This window comes from Pleurodeles waltl, chromosome 10, assembly GCF_031143425.1.
Source record: "Pleurodeles waltl isolate 20211129_DDA chromosome 10, aPleWal1.hap1.20221129, whole genome shotgun sequence".
NCBI lineage: Eukaryota > Metazoa > Chordata > Amphibia > Caudata > Salamandridae > Pleurodeles > Pleurodeles waltl.
This window is the reverse complement of record NC_090449.1, coordinates 314,984,540-314,994,770: the sequence shown is the minus strand read 5'-3', so window position 1 is coordinate 314,994,770 and position 10,231 is coordinate 314,984,540. Positions and strand designations below refer to the sequence as shown.

General features: G+C 51.1%; 1 protein-coding gene across 4 annotated transcripts in view; it reads left to right on the top strand.

The window, feature by feature from the left end:
• The first annotated feature begins 5,590 nt into the window (after positions 1-5,590).
• TEDC2 (tubulin epsilon and delta complex 2) overlaps positions 5,591-10,231 on the top strand; it is a 327,490-nt gene continuing 322,849 nt past the window's right edge. Inside the window, exon 1 of one of the 4 annotated variants that reach the window (XM_069210499.1) lies at positions 5,591-5,765. The gene's annotated coding sequence lies outside the window, so the exon portion shown is untranslated. The other 3 variants (XM_069210500.1, XM_069210496.1, XM_069210498.1) reach the window with 3 other exon arrangements.

Below are 10,231 nucleotides of genomic sequence, written 5' to 3'. Positions count from 1 at the left end.
TAGTTATGGTGTTTACTTTTGGCTTAGCTGTACTTATCTCCTTGCTCCCAACTGATTCTGAGTGCAACAGTGTGTCCTGTTGTTTCCTACTTGGAGGAATTGTAGGAATTGTGGGGCTCCCCTCAATTTCTCCTGCGTTCAGGACTGCACACCCGATATCGCAGGCCGATCCCTGTCCTGGCCCCCCAATAGATCCCTTACCCTCAGTATCCTCGCTAACATTGGGGTCAGCACGGGCTTGCAAGGAGAGTTCCAGATTGGACACCCCACCCTTCTCCGCGGGGTTCCCTGAGAAAGACTGTGTGGGTCCGTGATCCCGATCAAGCCCACGATCTAACCCGCAATCGGGTTCCTGCCTCATATATAGGAGTCTTGTTGAGTGAGCTAGCGCCTCCTTAGCCCTCTTTGTTTTTCCCCTTGTTCCAAACATCTTGGGAAGAACATAACCTCCCCTTAACTCCTTGCAGATCTCTATGAAAGACCTTTGTTAGGTTCTCACCGCTTAGAACAGTCTCAACAGATTTTTTTGGGGGAGATGCAACTACTCCTTTAACATCCTTAACGTCTTACTCCTTCTCCACTCCTCCTCCTCTCCTTATCATTATTGTTGCACACAATTTGTTTGCTTATGCTTGTGGTTAATTGCCTACTTGCGTATGCCTCTCATCGTCTGTCGCCACTGTCTACCGCCTCCTCTCCCTCTAGGCACTCAAGGCAACTCTTCAGGTATCCACGTGCCTTGTACCTCACGAGGCTCTAGATCCACACAGGCCTCGACAACCCCCGGGGGCCTGGCTTCTGGGGTGCTTGTGTGGCTGGAATCCACAGTGGCCGTGTGGAAGCCGAGCCACCAACCGTCGGTCAAACTGGAGCACAGGCTGCTACAGACTCCCAGGTGTCAACGACGGGAGCAAGGACAAGAGGAACGTCCAGCGCCAACGACTCCCAGCTGGCAAAACTGAAAGGCAGCACCAGATCAGACCAAAGGACAACACGGCCCCCTGGCAGCACTCCCTGGCCGGTGCCTGGCCCTGGCCCAAATCGGCTTGCCCAGGACGCAGCAATGCCGCCGCGGCACACGGACGCAGCACAATCCGTTTACCTCGTCCCGCCGTGAACCACCCGGCACCAGTGTCATGAGATCAGCTTGTACACCCAGTTTTAGGTTATCTGTTGTGTAGATAACAGATCTGTGGCGGGTTGTTAAGCCACTGAAATTAATGTATAAGCAGATGAGTGACTGAATATACAAGCTCTGTCAACATTCTCAGCTAAGTAATATTCTAGATAAGTATCCTGACAGTACTGGTACTCTGACTTGGAGACCTGCTGCTTGTGTTGATTCTCTGGTGTTCCGTGCTCCTGAGAAATAGCTGTTACCTTTTAGGTTACGTTTCTAGAGCATACTCCCACCAGGCAGGCACAAAGGTGTCAACCTGTTTGAAAATGTTTTGAATGCTTGCCCACGAGGATCTGTGCAACCCAGCCTCGGTGCTGCAACTGGTCAAAATGTTGAGAACCGCCAGTGCCGTCACCCATTGTTGAAATTTTTACACTGATGCACTCTCAGCTGATACACAAAAACGATCACTTGTAAGAGTAATTAAAAAGCGCTTTAAGGTGTATAAAAGAAAAGGTCTACGTTGTCGAAGCTTGTGTCCCACTGGCAAAAGGACGGAATAAAACGGAACAGTTCCCGAAGTGAGAGCAATGCAGGCTTGTGCAACTTAGAACTCGAGCGGGATACAAATGTCTGTGAAAAGATTAGTAATTGGAGACGAGAGAGTATAATGCACACAGTAGCTTAAAACGCATAACTCTCCATTTAGTAAGAACGAACAACTGTAAACTGTCCGCGACTCATCAGGAGACTCGCTGGGTATCACCGCTGGTGGTGTGAATGGTGGTGCTCTGCAAGTACGCCCCAGCTCCGTCGCAATCAACCAGTCTTTTGCTGACAACATCAATCTGTCTGCGATACTGGCATTGTTATTTATAGCTGTCTTGGCTACAACACATGGCAACCAACAAGCAAAACAGGGAGAACGTGCTCTTAATGCTCTGTTAACCCCTTCTGTGCGGGCCGTAATGGTTACGTCCACCGGCACAGTGCTCATGTGCCGAGGACTGAGCTTAGAGGGAGCGCTAGTGCTCCCTCTGTGGGCTTCCCTCCCACCCTGCCAAGGCAGGGATGGAAGAAGAAGCCCTTTCCCTTTCACCCCTGAACCCCCAAGTGAGGTCTGATGATGTCAGCAGGCATTTGCGCGCTGACCTCATCAGAGGCCACTTCCCCAGCTTGATCGGAAGAGAAATGCTTTGCATTTCTCTTCCGATCATGTGATGGGGGCCCTGAGATGCTTCAAAGGGAAGGAAAGGAATTTCCTTCCCTTTTAAGTCTCTCAGAGCATTTCAAAAGCCGGATCGTAAAGGCAAGGGTCGTCCCTAGGGGGGGAATTATATTTAGGCCATTTCTGCCCCCCCTTGGGGGCAGATCGGCTTATTTTTATGGGGCCAGTCTGCCACCAAGGGGGGCAGAAACCATTAGACACTGGGAAGTTTTTTTTTTTTTTACGCCAAATTCACGAAAGGGGAGCGACCCCTTAGGAAAGGGTCACTCCTCGAGGGGGCAACTTTATTTTAGGCCATTTCTGCCCCCTCTGGGGGCAGATCGGCCTATTGTTATAAAGCCGATCTGCCCCCGGGGGGGCAGAAACCTCTAGGCTCCAGTGATAAAATGTTTTTTTTTTTTTTTAGAGGTGGGGACCAACCCCTTAGGCAAGGGTTACTCCCCTGGGGGGCACATTGTATTTAGACCATTTATGCCTCCCTGGGGCAGAAACCACTAGGCACCGGGGATCTTTTATTTTGTGCCAATTTCACGCAAGGGGAGTGACCTCTACGCAAGGGTTGCTCCCTGGTGGGGGGGGAGCAAATTTATTTTAGGCCATTTCTGCCTCCCCTGGGGGCAGATCAGCCTATTGTTATTTGGCCGATCTACCCCTGGGGGCAGAAACTTCTAGGCACCAGGGATTTTTTTTTTTTTTTAGAGGTGGGGAGCGACCCCTTAGGCAAGGGTCGCTCCACTGGGGGGCACATTGTATTTAGACCATTTCTGCCCCCCTTCGGGGCAGATTGGCCGATTTTTGTTCGGCCAACCGGGGATCTTTATTTTGCGCCAATTTCACACAAGGGGAGCGACCCCTTAGGCAAGGGTCGTTCCCCAGGGGGGGGGGGGAATTGTTTTAGGCCATTTGGGCCTATTTTTGGAAGGCCCATCTGCCCCCAAGGGGGGGGGGGGAGGAAAGCCTACCAGAGACCAGGGATGTTTTTTTTCCCAAAATAAGAGGGTGCGGGTATGGCCATACCCCCCCCCCAAATAAATGGGGCCAATGTTGTTCTGCCCACCAGTGGGCAGATGGGCCAATTCCCCCTGATCCACACCCCAAAGGGCAGAAAGACTACCAGATGCCAGGGAGTATAAAAAATATATATATATTGGGGTGGTGGCTACCAACCACAATGGGCCTGGTTAGGTCCCCACCCCAACTGAAGGGGGTAACAGTCTTTCAGCACTCTAAAACATCTTATCCCACAGCAAGCAAGAAGACATTTGATTATTTTGGGTTTTGGTTTTACATTTGAGCCATGAGAGCTTGGCTAACTCTCAAAATCGTCCCACTTGAAATGGTGAGGGCTGCACTTTATGGACTTTGGGATGCTGCCATGTAGAAAAATCCACAAAACCTAGACACATCTGAAAACTAAACATCTGGGTGATTCCAGGGTGGTGTTTGACATGCACCCTACATCATTTTTGTACCCAAAATGCCCTGCAAACCTCCAACTTTGCTGGAAATCACACATTTTTCCCACGTTTTTGTGATGGAACCTTCCGGAATGTGCAGGAATCCACAAAATTCCTACCACCCAGCATTGTCTCATCTATCCCAATAAAAATTCTGCTGCACTTGTCAGCCTAAAAATGTTTTTTTGCAAACTGTCCTTTTGGACCCCCTTTGTTTCCCCCTCAATTTCGACATGTTTTTGGCTATTCCCTTTCACAAGCACTTGGCCCACCTACACAAATGAGGTACCATTTTTACCGGGAGACTGAGGGGAACATTGGGTGGTATGAAATTTGTCCCAGTGCGGTGATCCCACACCGAAATGTGGGAAAATGGGAACAGAACCTGGTCAGAGCCCCACAAGTCACCCCATCTTGGATTCCCCTTAGGTGTCTAGTTTTCAAAACTGCGCAGGTTTGCTAGGTTTCCCTAGGTGCCGGCTGAGCTAGAGGCCATAATTCACAGCTAGGCACTTTTCAAAAAACAGCTCTGTTTTCTTTGTGAAAATGTGATGTGTCCACGTTGTGTTTTGGGGCTTTTCCTGTCGCGGGCGCTAGGTCTACCCACGCAGGTGAGGTACCATTTTTATCGAGAGACATGGGGGAACACAGAATAGCAAAACAAGGGTTATTGCCCCTTGTCTTTCTATACATTTTTTCCTTCCAAATGTAAGACTGTGTGTAAAAAAGACGTCTATTTGAGAAATTCCCTGTAATTCACATGCTAGTATGGGCCATTTTGGAAATACAAAGGTTTTCTTGATACCTATTTTTCACTTTTTATATTTCAGCAAATGAATTGCTGTATACCCGGTATAGAATGAAAACTCAATGCAAGGTGCAGCTCATTTATTGGCTCTGGATACCTAGGGTTCTTGATGAACCTACAAGCCCTATATGTCCCCGCAACCAGAAGAGTTCAGCTGACGTAACGGTATATTGCATTAAAAAATCTGACATCGCAGGAAAAAGTTACAGAGTAAAACGTGGAGACAAATGGCTGTTTGTTTACCTCAATTTCAATACTCTTTTATTTCAGCAGTTATTTTCTGTAGGAAACACTTGTAGGATCTACACAAATGACCCCTTGCTGAATTCAGAATGCTGTCTACTTTTCAGAAATGTTTAGCTTTCTGGGATCCAGCATTGGTTTCTCACCCATTTCTGTCACTAACTGTAAGGAGGCTGAAAGCACAAAAAATTGTAAAAATGGGGTATGTTCCAGTAAAATGTCAAAATTGTGTTGAAAAATTGTGTTTTCTAATTCAAGTCTGCCTGTTCCTGAAAGCTGGGAAGATGGTGATTTTCAAACCCTATGTTGATGCCATTTTCAGGGAAAAAACCACGAGCCTTCTTCTGCAGCCCTTTTTCCCATTTGTTTGAAAAAAACGAAAGTGTTGTATTTTGGCTAATTCATTAGTCTCCTTCAGGGGAACTCACAAAGTCTGGGTACCTCTAGAATCCCTAGGATGTTGGGAAAAAGGACGCAAATTTGGCGTGGGTAGTTTATGTGGAGAAACAGTTATGAGGGCCCCAAATAGCCAACAAAAGGCCTGGCACCTAGCCCTGGTAGCGAAGGGGTTAAGTAAGTTCCTGTCTGTAAACGTCTTGTTTATTATTAATGAAAGGCGCCGCGCTGACTTAAAGAAGGCGCGCAGTTTTACGTCACTCTTCCGTGATGTACGTCGTAGTTAAGGACGCCGAATATGTTGGTTACTGGGAACCTGAGACTACAAGCGGGCGACGAAGAACGACGCGCTCTTGACGCATTGTAGAGTCCGGGTGGCTTTCGTCGGAAGACGTAGTTTCACCTGCTGCAGTCCTTGTTATGTGGATCTTTCAGCTGCCTTCACAGCTGATACCGATCCCCGAGAGGAGAAGGCTTGAGAGCTCATCTAGCTGATTGTGGTTATTTGCAGAGGTACGATGGATAGGGCGGCCAGCTTTCAGTTTTCACTTCGTAGGATATTTGCCAGCACAGAGACACTGTGTTTACTCCTACACTACAATGAGCCTGTTCGGCTGCGACGGCGTCTGTAAGTAATAGGTGTGGCTTTAGGTCTCATTTTATAATTACCGACCTCCTCTAAATCAGGCCTCAAAAAACACATAATCCAACCACGGTAGTCTAGTGGACTAGTCGGAAACTCTAACGGAGAGACTTTTTTCAGTCCCTGCCTCCCCCACGTGGCCAAATTGTGTGGTTTTGGGAAGTGCTTGAATCGAAAATACTCCGGGAACCCATAAATTGGAGGTCAAGTTGATGTAGTCACGAGGGACTGAGCTTGAAAAATAGTCTGACAATCAACTTGTACTTTTAATAAAACTACTTCAAAGAATTTTCAACCAGGACATATGTGATAGTACATCTGTTCTGGATTAGTCCTATGTGGTCACAAAGAGACTGCATTTTAAGATATTTTGCAGGATGAACACATCTGCTGCGTAGGTTCTTGTGTATCCAGCAATTTTGAAGGGATTAAATAGAACACAATAATGTTTAATTCAGTGCTGGGAGAGTTCTGTGTTTTGTCCAGTGATAGTTTTGACTCCTAACGCAGCATAGAGGGTTGATGTGCCTGCACATCTGAACACGCATATTACAAATTAGTGTTTTATTTAGCGAGGTAAGTGGGTCATTGTTTGTAATGCTGAGATCATTTTGTTACTCCCAGTTCATAAGTTGCAAGCCTTATAAAATAGCATAGTAATTTATTTATCGGCATCAAGGAGCTGCATGCTAACTGTAAATCTGGGTTTGAGATTCTTTTTGTTATCAATCTGTTGTTATTCTAAGATTGCAAAAAGGGCTCCTTTGGGCAGCAATACAGTCTTCCTTGTTGAGACAACTACAGTGTTACATTTTATACCCTGACTTTGTATTTCTCATGGTCAGTCACTCTTAAAATATAATTTCTACATGTATGGAAGATATGTGATTCCTGCACCTTATAATCCTCATTCACATATGTAATATATCCTCTACATTGATTTAAACACGTATGATTTATTGTGCCTTTGTGTGTTGTGAGAAAGTAGCCTCTTTCTAGCCTTGTTACCCCCACTTTTGGCCTGTTTGGGAGCGACCTCTGACCTGTTTTTGGTCTAGAGCTCGCCCCCCACGTCCGCAGCACCACCTTGCTGTCTCGTGTCCCTGACCACCGCCCACACTGCTGCTAGCGTGTTCGAGGCCCTCCTCCACCCGCAGGCATCCTCCTGCGCCTCATCCCTGGTGTCTAGTGGGCTCTGGTAAGCTTCGCTAGACCCGTGTGCACTGTGCCGCTTTCGCCGTATCTGTAAGTGTTTTTACTTTTCAGCGCCTTGCCTCCTTGCGCTCTTGCCCCCATTTGTGCCCCTTCTGATTGCTGTATTCCGCTTGTACTTTGTGCCATTTACCATATTGGTGACTGTTTTGACTTGTGCTTTATTTCTCACTTTTGTGCTTTTTCAGCCTGGTTTTCGCCCCTTAGGCGCTCCCCCTTGCCGCTGCCTCCCTGCGGCCCCGTCCCCGTCCCCTCGCGCCCCCATTCGCTGCTCCCTCCCCCCAGCTGCTCCTCCCTCCCCCCTCCCTTCTTAATGGCTGGCGCTGCGCGTCGAGGGTGAGCGACCACTGTCCTGTTTTAGGTCTATAGCTCGCCTCCCACGTCCGCAGACCCACCTTGCTGTCTCGTGTCCCTGACCCCCGCCCACTGACCTGTTTTTGGTCTAGAGCTCGCCCCCCCACGTCCGCAGCACCACCTTGCTGTCTCGTGTCCCTGACCCCTGCCCACACTGCTGCTAGCGTGTTCGAGGCCCTCCTCCACCCGCAGGCATCCTCCTGCGCCTCATCCCTGGTGTCTAGTGGGCTCTGGTAAGCTTCGCTAGACCCGTGTGCACTGTGCCGCTTTCGGCGTATCTGTAAGTGTTTTTACTTTTCAGCGCCTTGCCCCCATTTGTGCCCCTTCTGATTGCTGTATTCCGCTTGTACTTTGTGCCATTTACCGTATTTGTGACTGTTTTGACTTGTGCTTTATTTCTCACTTTTGTGCCTTTTTCAGCCTGGTTTTCGCCCCTTGCCGCTTCCCCTGCCGCTGCCTCCCTGCGGTCCGGCCCCCCTCGCGCCCCCATTCACCGCTCCCTCTCGCCTCCATTCACCGCTCCCTCTCGCCTCCCAGCTGCTCCTCCCTCCCCCCTCCCTTCTTAATGGCTGGCGCTGCGCGTCGAGGGTGAGCGACCTCTGACCTGTTTTTGGTCTAGAGCTCGCCCCCCACGTCCGCAGCACCACCTTGCTGTCTCGTGTCCCTGACCCCCGCCCACGCTGCTGCTAGCGTGTTCGAGGCCCTCCTCCACCCGCAGGCATCCTCCTGCGCCTCATCCCTGGTGTCTAGTGGGCTCTGGTAAGCTTCGCTAGACCCGTGTGCACTGTGCCGCTTTCGCCGTATCTGTAAGTGTTTTTACTTTTCAGAGCCTTGCCTCCTTGCCCACTTGCCCCCATTTGTGCCCCTTCTGATTGCTGTATTCCACTTGTACTTTGTGCCATTTACTGTATTTGTGACTGTTTTGACTTGTGCTTTATTTCTCACTTTTGTGATTTTTCAGCCTGGTTTTCGCCCCTTAGGCGCTTCCCCTGCCGCTGCTTCCCTGCGGCCCACCCCCCTCGCGCCCCCATTCGCCGCTCCCTCCTGCCTCCCGGCTGCTCCTCCCTCCCCCCTCCGTTCTTAATGGCTGGCGCTGCGCGTCGAGGGTGAGCGACCTCTGACCTGTTTTTGGTCTAGAGCTCGCCCCCCACGTCCGGAGCACCACCTTGCTGTCTCGTGTCCCTGGCCCCCGCCCACGCTGCTACTAGTGTGTTCGAGGCCCTCCTCCACCCGCAGGCATCCTCCTGCGCCTCATCCCTGGTGTCTAGTAGGCTCTGGTAAGCTTCGCTAGACCCGTGTGCACTGTGCCGCTTTCGCCGTATCTGTAAGTTGTTTTACTTTTCAGCGCCTTGCCTCCTTGCGCTCTTGCCCCCATTTGTGCCCCCTCTGATTGCTGTATTCCGCGTGTACTTTGTGCCATTTACCGTATTTGTGACTGTTTTGACTTGTGCTTTATTTCTCACTTTTGTGCCTTTTTCAGCCTGGTTTTCGCCTCTTAGGCGCTGCCCCTTAGGCGCTCCCCCTTGCCGCTTCCCCTGCTGCTGCCTCCCTGCGGCCCGCCCCCCTCGGACCCCCATTCGCCGCTCCCTCCCGCCTCCCAGCTGCTCCTCCATCCCCCTCCCTTCTTAATGGCTGGCGCTGCGCGTCGAGGGTGAGCGACCTCTGACCTGTTTTTGGTCTAGAGCTCGCCCCCCACGTCCGCAGCACCACCTTGCTGTCTTGTGTCTCTGACCCCCGCCCACGCTGCTGCTAGCGTGTTCGAGGCCCTCCTCCACCCGCAGGCATCCACCTGCGCCTCATCCCTGGTGTCTAGTGGGCTCTGGTAAGCTTCGCTAGACCCGTGTGCACTGTGCCGCTTTCGCCGTATCTGTAAGTGTTTTTACTTTTCAGAGCCTTGCCTCCTTGCCCACTTGCCCCCATTTGTGCCCCTTCTGATTGCTGTATTCCACTTGTACTTTGTGCCATTTACCGTATTTGTGACTGTTTTGACTTGTGCTTTATTTCTCACTTTTGTGATTTTTCAGCCTGGTTTTCGCCCCTTAGGCGCTTCCCCTGCCGCTGCTTCCCTGCGGCCCACCCCCCTCGCGCCCCCATTCGCCGCTCCCTCCTGCCTCCCGGCTGCTCCTCCCTCCCCCCTCCGTTCTTAATGGCTGGCGCTGCGCGTCGAGGGTGAGCGACCTCTGACCTGTTTTTGGTCTAGAGCTCGCCCCCCACGTCCGGAGCACCACCTTGCTGTCTCGTGTCCCTGGCCCCCGCCCACGCTGCTACTAGTGTGTTCGAGGCCCTCCTCCACCCGCAGGCATCCTCCTGCGCCTCATCCCTGGTGTCTAGTAGGCTCTGGTAAGCTTCGCTAGACCCGTGTGCACTGTGCCGCTTTCGCCGTATCTGTAAGTTGTTTTACTTTTCAGCGCCTTGCCTCCTTGCGCTCTTGCCCCCATTTGTGCCCCCTCTGATTGCTGTATTCCGCGTGTACTTTGTGCCATTTACCGTATTTGTGACTGTTTTGACTTGTGCTTTATTTCTCACTTTTGTGCCTTTTTCAGCCTGGTTTTCGCCTCTTAGGCGCTGCCCCTTAGGCGCTCCCCCTTGCCGCTTCCCCTGCCGCTGCCTCCCTGCGGCCCGCCCCCCTCGGACCCCCATTCGCCGCTCCCTCCCGCCTCCCAGCTGCTCCTCCATCCCCCTCCCTTCTTAATGGCTGGCGCTGCGCGTCGAGGGTGAGCGACCTCTGACCTGTTTTTGGTCTAGAGCTCGCCCCCCACGTCCGCAGCAC